Source organism: Labrus mixtus, chromosome 4, assembly GCF_963584025.1.
Source record: "Labrus mixtus chromosome 4, fLabMix1.1, whole genome shotgun sequence".
Taxonomy (NCBI): Eukaryota; Metazoa; Chordata; class Actinopteri; order Labriformes; family Labridae; genus Labrus; species Labrus mixtus.
The window spans coordinates 23,643,871-23,662,465 of NC_083615.1; positions in this window are offsets into that span (position 1 = coordinate 23,643,871).

Here is an 18,595-nt window from a genome sequence, read left to right on the forward strand (position 1 = left end):
TTGGTTGTGATTTACTACCAAAGACGTTTACAGCAAATTGTTCCTTCCTCTCCCTTTTTCTTCATCTCCCCCCACCCCCACCCCCCGTATGCCTTTCCCCATTCTGATCTGTATTATGGCATTTCATTGTGTTTTGTTTGTTTTCCCTCGACTCCTTTCATCTCTCAGTCTGTCTGGCCTCATATCATTTTTAAAGTGGACCCAAATGCTTTCCCTGGCACTTGCCAGCATGCGCTTCCAGTAAGTCTGAGACATAAATCGAATATTTGAAAAAAGACAAATAAATACAAGTGTAAATAGCATCTTGGAAGTGGTCATAGCAACTTCTGTGTATCATTAGGCTGTCGTCTGTGAGTGAGTGTGTGTGGGGGGGCGGGGGGGGAGGTTATATGCAAGATGTTAGCAATGTGTTTGTGTGTCTGCATTAGTGTGCGAGTGACTAAATACTCTTTTTAACCAATGTGTGAAATGTTCCTAGAGGGGGCTGGAAATGACTGAGAGGCCTTGGGTGACGGTAAAAGGGTCTTTTTCCTTGTCTGCCAACTTCAGAGTGTAGACCCTCCCCCGACCACCCGCGCACCTTCAGCTACAGCAGCATTTGACCAACAAAAACACCTTTATGGGTCGTAATTTCTCTTATGGCTCAGTGTCTAACTGAATCACTGCTGTCTGGCTGTGACTGAGCTTCCAGGAACACTTCAGAATGAAGAATAGAAAAAGACAGAGAGAGAGAGAGAGAGAGAGAGAGATAGAGAGAGAGAAAGTGACATAGTTGGCAATCTGAAAGATGATTCAGAGGAACCGATACATGTCTGGCATCTGTGAATGTCATAATCATGATGAGCTGATGGGGCAACCCCACTGTTTTTCCTTCTGTTGTTTGTTTGCGCGTACGTATGTGTTTGTGTGTTCCATCATACACCAGAGTGTGTGTTTTATGCCATTGTCGCCAGTGAGTTGGCGTATTTGTCGTGTTTATGTGTGGGTATTGTGTCTGGACTGAGTGGTCATTGTATTCCAGACATGTGGTATATTCAGCACTGAATGATTCACTCCTACCAGCATCTGTTGTCTACCTCTGCAGACTCTGAGAGGTCTGATTAACACAACATAACTGAACCACCCGGAAACTGACCGGAACTGACCGGATCTGACTGCACTGACATGAGCTTACCTGAGAAAACAGCATGGACAGAGGAGGCATCATCTCTTGTACAAAGAACACACATCCCTGAGGAAAATGCTTTACAGAGAGAATTATTCTATTCTGGAAAGAATAAATTCACACTCACAGTGCAACGGGTATGTTTTTTTTTTAAAATATGGCTACTTATCGCTGGGGACTCCCTGTGTATTTGTGTGTACATGTGTCTAACTTCTAGCAATGGGGCAAGCAAAGTTTACTTGTTTAATACATTGAAATTAGATGTACTAACTAACTGAACTAACTATCTGAAAATAAGTAACTAGTAACAGTAACTAGTAACAACTATCAAAAAGTACCCCACTCTGGATCGCGTGCAGACACTTTAGGCAGTCACTGTATATAAACTTCATTCTCTTCCCATTGGCTCGAGTTGAAATCTCCGGAGTATATGCGGCCGCGATCAGCTCACTCGGACTTTCTGCGGAAAAAATACTAGGGGTCTGGCCGGAGAAACTCCGGGTAAAGTCTGCGCGAAAAATGCGGCTGTTTGCGTTCACACATAGCCTAAAGAACCTCCGGGTAGCCAAATCTCCGGAGTTTTTCAGGAGATTTCTGTATATGTGAAAAAGGTTTTAGTGAGTTACTTCTTTTTAAAAGTAAGTAGTTACTTGGGATAGTTACTTCAATCCTCATATTAATGTTCACAATATTTAGTGTGACTCGCACATTTTAAATAACATTATAGTCATTTTCAGTTTTTAAGGTATTTTACCAATGAGATTTCTTAAGGCAACAGGGTCAACCGTTAATATGAAGCACTTCGCCGACAACATACATGTCTACCAGTCCATTAGTTTGGCATTAAGATCGCGGGGCAGTCAGTGTTTTAAAGCCGGCTGTTGGAGTGTCTCCTCCTTGGTCTGCCAAGCTAACATGAGCCGCTCCTGGCTCCCCGGTGTCTGCAGCACTGGGCTCTCCTGAAGGTTGTTGTTGTTTAGCTCGGTGCTTTGTTTTTGTGAGAGAAGTTTTCCTTCCTGCACATAGACTACAACTCATTGCTATATATACTTGTTGTTTAACTTGAGCAGGGGAAAATAATATCGGGATTTCAGAGCCAGAGAGATCACGGCTGAATCGCCTGCCTGTATTTGTTTTATGGCACACAACGTTCTTTCTCCCCCAGGATGCTATCGTGTTGACGTTAGCGTAACCTGGCCTGCTGAATCACTGTCAATAAACCTTAATATGGTGTTGGTGTTGCCTGTTTCACATAGCCTAAAGTAACGAGTAATGCAGGCTTTTAAATGTCAGTAATTGAAACTGCGTTATTAATCTGGAAAGTAACTGGATACGTAACTAGTGTCCGCAAGTATTAGTGGCGGTACTAAGTAATGCGTTAATCCCAACACTGTTAATCCCAACACTGCTAACTAAATTGTATAAAAATCTGTTAGTATTTAAATCAATTGATTAAGTCAATGGGGTTACTTTGAGTCTGTCCATGACAAGAGCTCTGTTGTTGTTGATCAGTAGCTCAACAACCTGCTCTGATGTTGTACTCTGCATGTCTAGTATTTCTATGTTACATGAGTCATAGTCTGATAATCACAATGTAGAGTTTGTCTATTATTGTCAGTCTGTGGCTGTCTTCTGTCATGGCTGTTCAGACAGAGGTGTAGGCTGTAGTGTCTCTTTCTGTGTGTTCTTTGACAGATTTGACATGTTTCCACACCATCTTTGATGTTTGTGACAGGCTTTAATGTCCATCAGATAATCACTTGAGTATTTCAGTGAAAGATTCATTACCAACATGTCTCATCACACTACTAGGCTGTCTCATTGTAACCCCACAGTCAATGAGACAGCCTAGTAGTGTGATGAGACCCTCACATGTTGGTAATGAATCTTTCACTGTGTAAAAGTCTCTAGCACTGTTTGTGATGCCACTTACTCTTTTAGGCCATCCATCCTTATCAGCCACTTATCATTCTGTGAAGAAGACCTTACCATGTCCAGTTTGTGCAGTGAAATTGGCCAACTGTGTGTGAAAGCATTACCATGACATGCAACATTTGTCTTTGTGGTATTGTCTTTGCCTTTCGTTGGGTTCTGTTCTTTCTTCTCTATCTGATGAAGGACAGCTGCAGTCACAAAACATAATGTTACACATTACATTACAGGAAACAAGGCATGATGGGCTGTCACTATCATGGCACCATCCAGAATCGATTAACTGATGACAACCCCCTCTGCCTTTTTCCCTTTGCGTACCTGTCGCAAGCTGGGTCTCCACACATTCTCCCAAGAGAAACACACAAGCACAGATAGATGGAGAGAGAGAGAGAGAGAGAGAAAGAAATGTTTTGTAGAATTTAAGCCCATCTATTGGTCTCCATTAAAGACCATGCTGTTTGGGATCGTTTTGATACGCTACCAATAATGTTGGAAGTTGGCCTCCTGACTTGGCTCACAACTGCGGTGAAAACGCGATCGCAGGTGAAAACATTCTAAACGTGAGTTGATTGTTTGGAGTGGATTTATGAAACATACAGCTGATAAAGTAAGTCAACAACTCTGAGGCATAAAGAACAGTCTAAGAGAAGAAGAAGAAGAAGCTGCTATGTGCATTAAGTGAGCAGAGTTATAGGTGTGTGTGTGTGTGTGTGTGTGTGTGTGTGTGTGTGTGTGTGTGTGTGTGTGTGTTTGTGTGTGAGAGAGAGAGAGAGCATGGGGGGAAAGACAACTGAGGGGAAGCACTTTGAACAAAATAAAGTTGTTAGTGAACAATTAAGTGATGAATAAATAATAGATTGAGTAATGAGCTTATATAACAATAATACTTGTGATAATACTATATAATACAATAATATGTAACATACAATAATTCTTCTAATATGTACCTACTTTTGTATGTTCACAATAGCTAAAGTTCGAAAAAAGTGTCTGTTTTCATGTACTGCTCCTCCTTGCTCCCTCTTAGCACGCGTCTCGGAAAGTTCAACATGAGCTGCAGGGCTTGCCACAACGAGCCAATGGGCTTAGATCAGTGATCTCACACTGACAATGACGCCGTACTGACAATTTTTTATTGAGGGGGGCTAGAACCAAGCTTTTCATACAGCTAATGCTACAGCTAACAGGAGGACGTAGGAGAAGCCGCGTTTCCTGCAGACCTAAACATGCACAGGACACTTGGAAAACACACTAAAGGGCATATAAAACCAGAAAAGGCATAATATGGGACCTTTGACTTTGGGAAAGGCTGCTCTATTCCATCTAAAAGTTCATTCATTTTGCACTAGAAGGTGCAATATTTATTCCAATGGATTAGCACTTGAAACAATACCTACATACAGATGTGATGAAGGTGGTGAGTTAGGCTGCTGTCTTCATGTAGGGATATCTGTCAGAAGCCTGGAGCAGCCAGAGACATGAGGACAGCGGAACGCTCGGCGAGTGTCTCCCCTGTGGTTGGCAGTTGATATCTCTCTCTCTCTCTTTCAATGTTTTCATTTAGCCTTTGCAGTCATCTGTAGATTCTTACTGCGCCTGTAGGCTTCTTGACTGGCACCAAAGGTGAACTAGTCTGTGTGACTCTATATCACATCCTGCTACTCCATCTGCTGTAGCTCAGTTTAGACCTTATACAGAAGTGACAGAGGAACTCTTCTGGCTGTACGGACAAATATGGTTCAGCTCACTCTCAGGTGGATCTTGCCTTCCTGACTTGGCCTGTTTTAAGTGTTCCCAGACATCCCCATGAACTTCTGTTTGTGCAGTGTACTGGAGTGAACTGTCCTAAAATGCTTCTTGATTTTCCTGGGCTGTCTAAGGTCAATTTCACATTAGCCATGATTTGCAAACCTATTTGACATTGTTTACAGGCGGCCAAATTCAACCAACAATTAACTGCATTTTGGTTCACTACTCTTGTTTGGTCCAGAATGCGTTTTCACCTACAGCGAATCTAACTCTGGTGCACTTGGAAGCGAACTGAGACCCCCGTTTTGAAGCGGACCAGAATTCGGTTCTTTGGTCCACACCAGAGTTCGTTTGAGCATTCAGACCACCCCAAACCAAACAAAATATCCGACGAAGTGCACCAGAGTTTTAAATGGACCACTGCTCTACATAGGACTCTTTACTGTTAGTTAAACATTTTGACATTTTTCCCCACATTTCCTACATTCTGATGATGGTGACAGCACACTCTCTCACACAAAACAGCCATCAAACTTAGCTAGCACAGTCTTTTTGTCATACACTTTATTCCCTTCCCAAAAGGTTGAAAGATTTAAAAACTTTTTCAGCTTCAAAGCACATTTAGTAGATGAAGGTGCTTACCTGAACCTCACTGTCTTCACTGTCCCAACTGAGCACCTGACCTGTGCCGTGTGAATTTCTGTCACCAGGCAGGCTAGTCCCCATGCAGGCCGCTGAAAGTTAAAGTTTTCTGGTGGGCTTAACTTCCCCAATAAGAGTGTATCTCTGGGGACACTTCTGACAACTTAGCCATTTGAACACGTTCAGAAGAAGAAGCTGCTCCTTCCTGTAAAGATAAATAACAAATGTGGTATAACTTGTGAAAAATCAATCTCTGTTTTTTTTGTAGATTATCTCAAGTACATGTTCCACAGACAGTTATATTCTTGTATTTACAAAGACTACAATTTGAGATTATCAATAAAGTTCCTTGAAATCTGGATTCTGGGCAAGGAGATGTGTAGCATTCCTTGAATCAGATTTCCTTCTTTTTCTTGAACCTTAAACGCCGTTTGTTGTGAAGAAGCCGCCCCTTCCTTTAAACTCATACTTGAGTACAACAGTATGGTAGGACTGTGTTACACACTCTTAGGAAGCAGAAATACAACCATCTCAATCAGATGGTAAAATCTCTCTGAAGCTTCCTTGCATCAGCAGTGGCATTTTATACTCCAATAACTCTTGTATAAATCCCTCTTTTTGGCAGCATTTACCCCTGTAAGCTGCGTTTATTTTCTTATTATTTCAGTAAGACAAATAGAAACATTTCTCGAGCAGTATTCTGTTTGGAAATTGGAGATAAATCTAAACTTCTGTGTTGTGCAATCCAAAGATTTGATTTTGGTAAGGCAGTTACATTGCCAAATTTGACTTCCCAGAATGAAACTAGCAGAGAAAAAATTGTAATAGCTTCTCTTTCTCAAAAAGTAAAAATCCTTAGACCACAGACTATTTCAGAATTTTCTGTTGCACAGAAGAGTAAAGGCCTGAGTACGCCTCAAACAAAGTGCTTGTCAGAGGGTTTAAACAACATGTAATGTTCCATCTTATTATTATTCTTTAACTTATGATGTACACAATGAGTGTAGTGCAGTTTAAAGAGCAACATGTAAGATATCTTCTGAATTAAAACACAAAATGACATTACTATATGATCAGACATTTAAGGACACATTCTATGTTGAAATGCTGGATTGTTTTATAACAATGGAGCAGCCAGTATGTCCTCCTTCTAAGTTTCAATTGGTCTCTATTTGTTTTGACCAGAGAAGGTAGGTTTTAAAGCAACCCCACATGGCGGTTTTGGATGCCCCTCAGTTTGCCAGGCAATTGGCAAACCAACAGGTGTTGAAACAAGTGGAAGCAAACTGGTTCAGATATACCGTAACATAATCTACCCGACCTTAAAAGCCTCTGCATTTTTTAATAAGCTCCACGACAAGAAAACTTTCTTTGTTGGCTTTACAAAATCCATGCTAAGACTTAAAGGGAAGCATTTAATTCTCCCAAGATGCACAAATTATAGCCACTTCAACCATAATTGGAGTTGTAAAAAAAAACAAAAAACTATGATAGCTCCTTCCATGATTTCTCTATGATGCGTGTTATGATGCTCAAGCATCGGTGTTGCTTGACACATGCTCTGCATTCGATTGCTCTTGTTTAACATCATTATTAAATTCATAAACCTTTGAGGTTCGTTCTTTAAAAAATGTTGTATTTGTTTTTCTTGTAATTGGACTGAAGAGTGTTAACTTTGTAATGATAGCTGTTACTCCTAACTGCATCGTCCTTTTTTTCATCCAAGTTGCAACAAGAAATAGGATCTCATGTGTCAATTATGTTTGCACACAAACGCTGACATTTTCTTCCATTCGTTTTTTGTCAGAACAGGTTCTGAGCTCATTGCATTTAAAGAGACACACACCAAAACGGAGCTTTCTGAGAGAGCTGGTTTGTACAGGTTCACAAACCTCCTCTGGTGCTTGATTCATGTTATATTTTGACCAAAGCACAGCACAGATGTTTCATTAAGACCACAGAGGACTGTTTGAAAAGGTGGAAAAGGGGGACAATATGTCCTCTTTAATGTTACGCTCTTAAAGAAGACTGTCTGCTACTAATTTTCAGAATAATTTTACTGTGTTTACCATTTTCTAGACTTGGGATTCTATTTAGTGGCCAAACAAACTAAATTATAAACTAGTCATCTTAGATGATTATTTCTGTTGCTGATGTATGTATGTCCAATAATGTCGGAAAGTGTAAGAGGGGCATTATGATGAGACAGACCACTTTCCCCCGATGATGCCGTTGGTCCAAATTCATTATGACTGATGTATTGTCGTATAAAATCACTCAATCAACATGAAAATCAGCATATCCATAAAATAGTAATCAAAATGGCTACCTTGTTTTCCACTTACTTTAGAAATGGTTTATATCAAAAACATATTACAAACTAGACAGAATACATGATGTATTATTTTATGCACAAGGCTGTGAAGGTGAAGGTTTCCCTCTGCTCACCTTAGTTCACTGCAAGTGGAAACTTGAACTGTTGAACAAAACTTTGGGCTTCCTAGTTTTTTGAAAATATATTTTGTGTTGAACAAATTGTTCAGGACATTTGAATGGGGTATACCCCCCCCCCCCCCCCCCCTCTACCTTCCCCTACAAATCTAAGAGAGACCACACTCTTTAGGCTTACCAACACTTACATCCAACCCCTTTTGTAGGTAACCAAAACATCTGCCATGACTGTTCACAGAGATGTTTCCTCAGTCAGCTGCTTCCATCAGATCTGGGGACAATCAGTCACAAGCCCAAGCAGATGCATGTCCTTGAGGAGGCCGTGAAAAAGGCAGCAGTATTTATCCCACTTGTGGCTGTTTTTGGGGCTGGGAACAATGCTGTCTTTATGGTGTGGTTTTATCTCTCTCCAGCCACAGCCAAGAATGGTTGCTGTCTTGTGATGGCCACTGCATAAATCAGTTTTTGGGGCTCTAACTTGGCAATGTAACCGGGCAGGAGTTAGATAAGAGAGAGGACAAGGAGGGAGAGGGGAGAGACGTACTGGGAAGTCATAAAGGCCGTCAGAGGAGTTTCATTGAAAAATTGATATAAGAGGAAAGATTGAGAAGGAAAAGCAGTTTGACTGTGTGTGTGTGTGTGTGTGTGTGTGTGTGTGTGTGTGTGTGTGTGTGTGTGTGTGTGTGTGTGTGTGTGTGTGGGGGGGGGGGGGGTTAGGAGGAGGAAGCCTGGCTATTAAACACTCTGTACAGTGTGTGCTTTTAGGAACAACTCATCCCTCCAACCACCTAAGCTTCTTTGAATAACTTACCATAAGTAGAGGTTTCTAATCGACTTATTCATCAAAGGGCGGTTTTCATTACATGGGCCCATGAATGAGACAGAATGAGGTGTTCCTCCAGATTACAACTCCCCATCTTGGTCCTCAAGGATTAAGGGGAGCACAAAAAAAAGTGCAGTGGAGCCAGCCAGGGTGGGTTTAGCACGGATAAGCACTCATAGGAATGGGCAAAGGGGGCGATGAAAAACAACACGTTTTCCTGCTTGAGCCTCTCCAAACCAAAGATGACGATTACTGTCTGAATATATGAACAGAGATATTTAACTTGGCTAAGAAGATTACTTTTCTAAACAGCGTTAAGGGGTTCAGTCAACATGAAGACATTTTTTTTACCCTTTCAAACAAACTACTGACTCAGATAATAGCTGTCGATTAACATCCAAGAGCTGAACAAAGCACATTTATCAGATTCATTCACAGAAATGCAGATCACAACTTGTGTGCATGCTTGTCTCTATGTGCACTCACACAAACACAAACACGCGGGACTCCTTGATGCCTCAGTAACCCTTCATTAAAGCTAGAAAACACAGGCAAAGTGGAGAGACAGACCATGCTTTGTTAAGCTGCTGAGAGAGGTAAGTGATGCTGCCGAGTGTGTGTACTCGGTGGATTAGTCTTAAATGTCTTTGGCGTTGATGAGATTTATCATAAAGGCATAATGTCATAACCATATCATCAACACAATGGCTCCTCAGGAACGATTAAAGGAGATTTGGTGCACTGGGATCTTTGAAGTCTCAGACGAGGTACAAACACTAAAACATTATCATGATGCATGTGAGACAGTGCAGGAAACAAAAAGAGTGAAAGGAACATGTATGAATGGTGAATTGGAAGGCAAATGCAGTGGATGCCCACAGATTGCACCCAGGACACTCTGTCCCATTCAACTTTTTCCATGTTTGATGTTTTGTTAGAAAATGTGACGTACATGCAGCTGTATTGTTTTCGAAACCTGCTACACAAGGAAACAACAGTTCCTTTGTGAACATGTGTGTTTATGCAAGATGGATACAAGGAGAGACCTTTTTGGCCACCCTTATTACCATCCAGCCCCGCTCTAATCCTGCCCTTCCTCTCTCTCTCTGTAATATGGCTGCATATCTGTTAGTCAGGCAACAGGGGGAGAGGTATTCTGCAGCGGAGGAGAGGGCGCTCAGAGGGCGCGTAATTGAAAACACACAGAGACCTAGCACTGACTCAGAGCAAAGCTACCAAAGGGAAGGTGCAGTGTGTTTGTAAGTGTGTGTGTATTCATGTGCCACTGCAGTGTGTGTGTGTGTACGGCATCAAGCAAGAAGGGTTGAGTTGCGAAAGAGAAAAGCTTACTCTGCGTGACATCTGACGAAATACTTTCATTGTTTTTCTGCTGAAAACAAGTATCAAGTATCGTGTTCTGAAAGTGCAGAGAGAGACACTGTGCTCACTCATTATCTTAGGCCAACAATGATTACTGCAAAATATATATATACACTGTATATTCTTACAACTAAAATCAATGATGTAAAATGTAAGTGTAATTCGTTTTCCGATGTACAAACTGTCACTGGGCTGAGAAATTTAAGTAATAGCTGCTGCAACTTTTACTCTTTTTTGGATATACATAGAAGTCACTTGAGGTTTGGCTTGTTATAAGATGGACACTCTAAAAATATTTATTTAAAGATAGTCTGGGAACATCTTGGGGAAATTATCTCAATAATATCTTCACCTCAGATCTATTGTCACCTATCAAAATTCTAAAATAGACAGATTTTAATATAATTCACTTTTCTATATTTTTACTGTAGTTAGGAACTTTTAAAAAAAAAGTTTCTTCCCATTCTGAGGGCAAGAAAACAGTTCTTTTTAAATGTCATTCTGACTCCATGACTCTTTGATCCTGATTATTTGATTATGAACTCTTCGTATGTCTTTATCAGATACATAGTGTGAATCATATTTGCGACTATAACGAGTTCTAACTTCTCAGTTTATCATCAACGATTTTTGTAACGCTGTGACCAAGACATGACGGTACTGAATAGTAAACTAATGATATTCATATTTTAGTCTGACGATGCCGGAGGAAGAGAAAGAGAACGAGGCGGAGACGTGCAGACACAAAACAATAACTGTATGTTTAATCATGAAGCCGTGTGTTACTCTGTGAGACTCTCAGTTCTATTAGTGAAGTATGAAATCCGTTTGCAGTCTCTAACGGTCACAGCTATCACAAATGAACGGGTGTCAGAGATCCTCCTAGATGTTTATAATTTAAGGACAAAATCATTGATAGCGAAAGTTCATTTGGAGCTGGACATTTGTGTAGGGCATGCATGTTCAGCTGTGTTGCACAAAAGCACACAAATGATCTAGAAAATAACTTTTAACATCTTCTCCTTTCACTTTTCTTCCTCTCTGGTTGTTTGGCAGCTCTTTGACTGGTGCACTGGATTGATAATCGCCATATTGGCGTACAGCCATAATTGCAGTTGGAAATGACAAACTCTCAGGCTTTGACAAGGGCCTGTGGCGGTATGAAATTAGGGTGAGGTGACCGCCAAATTTTTGAATGCATAAAGTCTCAGTTAGAATTTGGCTTATTGCAAAACAAATGAGATGCTGAGAATAAGTTGCTTACTTAGGTAAGTATTTCTTGCATTTTTCTTGCTGTGTTTATGTCCATCCACACATACTGTATTTCTGAATGTGTGTTTGTGTGTGTGTGTGTGTGTGTGTGTGTGTGTGTGTGTGTGTGTGTGTGTGTGTTTCACCTCTGGCAAGAAAAGGAAACAGCGTTTGAAAACTGTTAGTTCTTCTGAAGCAGTCAAAAAAATGTATACTGTGCACATCTACTTGGAGCCATCCTGAGACCTCTTGAAAAGATTTAGTGCTTAGAGAAAATGCGATTGATACCAGGGAGAACTTGAGGTTTCGATCACTGAAGTCTGAAATATGCTCTCAGCATTCAAGCCACACGAATAAAAAGATATCAGACCAAGGGGGTGATTTAAATTTTAGGCTATATGGCTGATTTCTATACCCAGAGTATCACATTTCAAATGACTCCAGTGCTTGAGTGCAATTCAGCGTTTGGATTGTTTGATTGTTTGGGGCTGTCTGGGCTCTCAGTCATGTGGCAGTGCTCCTCGGGACACAGGCCAAACTCATAGCATATGTTGGAAGGGTATGACAGGAGTTCAGTGAGTATGTGTTTTTGAAGTGTACACACACAGACACCCACACACTGAGAACTGGCCTTTGTTTGAACGATATGTTTTTGGCAAGCATTCACACATTCATGAATAATGAATGCATGTGTGTGTTAGTGTATGCACACCAACACACACACACACACACACACACACACACACAGATACCTTCACACACTCTCTCTTTGTCTGTGTTACACGTAACTAAGCGCACACTGAATTCAACGAATAAAAACAAACAGGGTAATTTGTCTTGATTTGTGAGCTCGCCTCTGTAGGCTCTGTATAGAAAGGTCAAAGATTTTTGATAGGTTGATCGGGGACACTGTTATCTACATCATTTGTTGCGAGTGGGGTTTTTGTGTTTACGTCTGTGTGTGGGTTTCAGACTTCTGCCAAACACACAACCATGTACGGTAATTCAGCCAACCTGGATCTGCGTTAGTGAACATTAATATCTCAAACATCTGTGCACATTTGTGGTTCCGAGTTGGCAACATCTCCAAAGTTTGCCGCGGACCCGGCAACATGATCAAAAACATATTTGTGCCAACCTTATCTTAAGAGTGGCTTTTATCCGTCATACTTACTGCTGCTCTGGTATTTTTCTGTTTCTCATTCTTTCTATCTCTCCCTTCTTCCTCCTCTTCTCTCTCCATCACCGGTCTCATAGATTTCCTCTATTATTCACTAGGTTTTTTTTACCCTATTTTGCCCAGCTTTCCCGCTCTTGCTTTGACTCTCTTTTTCTTCTTCTTGTACCCATTTTTGATTCAGGATCTGCCAGTTTGGGTGGTGAGGATGGAGCTCCCCAAGAGCCTGGAGGGGTATTGGAGCTGTAGGAACACTGGTCGCCGCCTCTCCATGCGTCGGCATTGTGAGTGTGGGCTAATTGTTGGAGCGAGGCCTCAAAGAGAGAGGACAAAAGGTCATGGTGGGTCACTTTGGCGTTCTAACATGAAAGGAGCTCCCAGTTTCAATGAGGATTAACCAAAAATTCCATTGACTGCACTACTATGGGAGCTGCCAGCATCTTATGCATGTGAATTCTCCACCCATATTAAAGTGTCCTCTATCCCCTGGTCTCCTCTTCTCTGGTCTTCTCTCCTCTCCCTGCTCCACTGGCACACACACACACACACACACACACACACACACACACACACACACACACACACACACACACACACACACACACACACACACACACACACAAACATGCATGCACAGAGACAAACACACAATGCACACACCATTCTGCGGGGAGTAAAATGAGTTCAGTGTCGGCAGCACTAACGGTCAAACCCTGCCCCTTGACCCCTCGGTTGCCTTTCATTGGGTCTCTGTGTGTGTGTTTGTGTGTGTGCATGTGTTTGTTTGTGAGCGCGTGTTGGGGAATTAAAGTGTCTGTGTGGCCAAAGACAAATTAAGGGCCCCACGGCAGGCCTCATTTAGAGGTTAATGTGTCAGTGAATGAACTGAATGTGCATAGCTCGATGGTGCTGCGAGGCGATATCCCCAGGACTGCGGCGTGCTATACCTCTGAAACAAGTCTGCGCAGTAGGGATGCAGTGGAGAATGACACTCTTGTTTGCTCTCTATTGGAGGATGTTGAACTGGGATCAAAATTCAGGCCTTTGTCTGTCACCAAGTGCATACACTAAGGGTTGAGAAAGAATGGAATGAGATACAGAAATAAAGTGATAGCAAAACCATCAAACCTCTTATGCTGCGTTCACATGAATTCAGATGACAGACTTCTGATATTTTGTCAATTGGAAAATAAAAAATTCAGATGAAATGGTCATAGTAGATAACATTGACATCCAATGATGTACTAATAACCTGGACTAATATGTTTGGTGCATCTTCTTGTTTGTCCTGTTTTCCCATCCCTTATGATCAGATAGTTTGTAGTTAAATGAATCAACTAAGTGTTGTTTGTGTGCCGTCTACAAGTTCTGCTGTCATAAAGGCTCAGTACTGACACATTGAACCCATAACAATAATGTAATATTGGTTCTCCCAGTGTGTGAACTTACATTGCATTACGGCGTTGCCAAAAAACCAAGACGGAGTGCAAGAGGCACGGCTTGTGAGCACACAGCAGGAGCTCCACATTTATTTATATTTCATTTATTAACCAAAAATTACATATGCACATACACACTCATACAGGTATGCACACACAAAGCGCTGTTCTGCCGCATCCGCTCCGATGTTACACATTGTCAGCTTCTTCCCCCAACTACGCTTCTGTTGCTACCTCCAATGGCAGATCAGGGGTGGAAAGGCCACGCCCCACCATTCTGCCTCTGTGTGTTACACATAGCACGTTAGCTATAACAGGGACATATGTATTCCGCCTTCAAATGGCATTCTGTAAGCGCCAATTGATTCCTTCCTGGAAGCTATGGGAACATCCTGCCTCATCCTGCCTGTTGCACTACAGCAGTGCTTGTAAAATATATGGATGATCATTCATGCTCTTTTTGTGAGCTGCTCTGTGTTAGGAAGAGTTGCATGTCTTGTGATATTTCAAAGTGACCTCTGCAGGGAAAAATTTAAGCCTCTACCCACCAGACAGAGGATTTGACTACTCCAGGCTTCACTTATTTCTAAGGCCAATTTAACTATACTACTGGACAAATTAATTTTACAGTTGAGGGGTTGATGAGCCATGGCTTTACTATACAAGTCAATACAAAGACAAAATGCCTTTATGACCTTGAGGCTATGACTTACTAATGAACCCTCGGTCGCTATCATCTCTGTTCTTCACAGGGTGAATGACTGAGCAGCAGGGTGCTGCTTGACTAGCTTGGCACTCACTTCATGTCTGGGCATCTTTCAATAGCTGCATTCCTGCCCTGCTTTAAAGCGTTTTGTGCCCATACATCCAGTGGGTCATTATGACAGAGACAGGCTTCTCATAATGCCCCATCACCAAACTTCAAACACGTTCCTCTGACTCGACGGCTCGATCATGCAGAGCTGAGCCCCATTCAGGATCACTCCTTGAGCTGTACTGTTTATGACATTTTTTTTTCTTCAAATTATGGTTCTAGCACATGACTCATTTTTTATTCTCTAATCAAAGATAAAAAGCCACCAAATCAGCGGTTCTTTTTATGTTTATTATCAGGAAAGGATGCATCAGGGTAATGGGAAGTGTACAATAGAAGTCTTTGATCCTTTATAATATCTCAGATGTACAAGTGTGTGTAACAGCTGTTAGTACTTCTATAATATAACAGACAAAAAAGAAAAAAAAAAGAGTTAAGACAAGAATATTTGTCTTAACGTTTCTTTTTATATTTGGCCGCATTATGTAAGAGAGAAGATGAAGAAGCCCAGAGGACCACTCAGGCATTCAGAAGTGCAGTACTCACACCGCAGACTACAAAGACCTTAGATTTGACTCGTCTACTACCAGTAATAGATGGTTTTCCGAAAATTTCCACACAATTCAGAATAAAATGTGGAAATTCTTTGCTAGACTTGTTGACCTGAAGACTCTGGGGAGCCCTGCTCACATGTGTGTCACTGATTAATACTGCAGGTTTCCCAAAAAATGTGAGGCAGAGGAAGAAAGAAAACACCACATATCAAAAGGAAAACAAAGAATTCCCATTATCAACATCTCTCTAAATGTTCTGGGAAATGGGTCTACAGCGAGGCCGGTCGTCATGCTCCAGTGCCCAACACATCAGATACAGAGACATCAGTGGTCATCGATAGTCACTTACCAACTAAAGTGATAGCAAAAGATTAGATAGCAGAGATAATGTGCTTTAATTTTGAAGCCAAAAGCTGTTGTTCAGCAGTGATAACGCATGCAGAGTCACAGATATTCAGGGAAATGAGTTCCCTTTTATATCGTGATGGACGGGAGTGACACTGTGCCCCCTTTGTGCACTTCTTGGCTGTGTCGGGTGCACAGAAAGGGGATGGGGCCCTGTGAATCAGTGGCACAAGGGAAGGCAGGCAAAGAGGGTGAAAGGAAGGGAGCCGACCTGATCACCAGCATATATACCTTACTCATCTACACAGATGGCACGGAGTTAATCAGGCCTTGATTTCTTAGACTCCTACTGTAAAATCTCTATCATTGCATACATTCTGTGTAATTACATTACAGACATTCATACGTACATTTTGTGTTCTCTTGATCATTGACATGTATAAGAATGGTGCTCGTAAAACTTTCCTTGTTCATGGATTTAGCTGCCTATTGCGATCCTTACTGATTTTTTGATCAGTAAGTTTTACGAGACTTAATACTTAATATTTGACTGAATATTTTCCAAGGATATCTTGACTAAATGGCCCAATAGCATGCCGTGACAATTATATGACCCTAGACAAGAGAAGTTTATATGGAGCCCCGAGCTCAAGTGGGGAAAGTCATGAGGAAATCTTTCGTTTAAAGAAACAAGAGATATAAAAGAAGAACAGAAAGCATGACGGAAGAACACAAATTAAAATAAAGAACGGTCTCATACTGAACACGCGCACACAGAAAAACACACACACACACCAATCCCAAATAGGACAAACAGCTTTTGTTTCTGTCATGCGAGGCTCGGAGAGGCAGAGAGAGGCTTTATTGGAAAAAGGGCTGTGGTGTTTTCCTCTCCAAAATCACTAGGGCTCATTAGAGAAGACATTTCAGAGCTGGAAAGGACCACATGACACATCACACTTCAGACAGCTGACCTATTTACGGGGTGACTTGTAGCATATCTATAAAACACATTACTTCTGTCACCAGGGACCGGTCTATACAATTGGGGGAAAATGTGAACTAATCATCTTCTGAGGTTACGTACAGAGGAGGGAGGAGGGGGATGATTTAGCTGTCAAAGAGAGAATAACAGGAGCACCGCTCACACACATCAAACACACTTCAAGTTCAAGTGACGCACACGTTCACACCCACCTCAACAATCACACACTGTTTGTGCACTTTGTAGCCTCCGTTTGTTATATTCATAACCTTTGTAACTATATGTGTGTATAAGTCTACAGGCTCTTGCTAACAGTCTCAACACCACAAACTTGCAGACCATGCTGATGGATTCCATGTGCTCAGATCTACCTTTTCCATTGAAGAGAAAGAGGAACCCAGAACAGTGGCATCCCCCAAAATGTCTCCCTCTGGGTAAAAGCCACCATAGAAAAAGAAACCATAAACCATTCAGCTAGATGAGGTCATGAGTTTTTAGTATGGGTTACCCCAGTGGGAAACACAATATTGCTGTGGATCAGACCCGTCTGTCAGCATTTCTACAAGTATGTTTCTCAGAAGTCCCTCTTTTTTTGGTTGTTAATTGTGTTGAAAGTGCCACATTGTAGAAAAAAAAGAAAATCTGAAAACTCTCTTTCATTGACATGATGAGGCTGGTGATATTCTTCTATATTCTATTGTCAACAAATACCACCCAAACCAACTTAGTCGGTAACTCCCTACTTTCCCACTTCCTCAACCTTTCTCTCAACCGCCATCCCACTGGTTCCTGAACACATCATTGAAAATGTGGTCACAAATATATACTTTTACTTGTAATTATGGCTGAACTATTTCCAATACAGATGGGCAATTTAGTATTTTGCAACATTACACTGACGGGAGCAAAATGGTAGGGGGACCATTGTAAGCTGTGGAGTGCCCCAGTGTTTATGTCATGTACCAGGACAGGATGGGACTTACACATCCCATGATCCTCATTATTTACAAACATGTCAATTGGTGAAGCTGTGTTGCTTAGTGATTTGCTTTAGCATTAATATTTTGAAGTGGAAGTGGAAGAAGTGGAATTTTTGGCACCAATGAATGCCAAGAAATAAGAAATCAGAGTTTGGATAAACATACTACTTAGTAGTAAGATCCATTTCATTTAGAGTTTGCCTGGACCTGCTTTTTTAAGACTCTGAAAATGTGGCTATGCATTAACTAAATCAAAGTTGTTATCCTAATTACATACAAAGCAGCAACCTCCGGTGTTGAAAAATTAAATTAAATTAAATTAATATGTGTACGCAAACAGCCAAATTTTTCAAGTGGACTTCACCCGGAGTTTCTCTGGCCAGACCCTTAGTATTTATTCCGCAGAAAGTCCGGGTGAACTGATGTGAGAACACGGCAGCACATACTGCCGGAGAATTCACCTCGAGCCACTAGAAAGAGAATGACGTTTATATACAGTGACTGCCGCACGATGCATAAAGTGTCTGCACTCGACCACTATACGATCTCCGTGCACATAATTAAACAGCTGTTTTTTTACGTCACGTCTTACCTCAGGAAATCCCCAGACCCCCCTCCCCTCTGACAGGGATAGTCTCTAGCTGTGAGGAGCATATGTGAACGGCTAGGACGTGAGAATCTCCGGTGCAGTCCTCCTGTAACTATCTAGATATTATCCGGAGTGCATGAATGTGAAAAGGACTTAAGAGAGGCACCAATAAGGTGCAGCTGTACTGATGGATCTTCCACCTCAAGGCCTTGTCAGTTCATGTGTCCTTTTTAACTTACATACTAATGATTGCACCAGCAGCTGCCCAGGAAATACAATAAAATCTCAGATGACACTGATATCTTCAGCTTGTTAG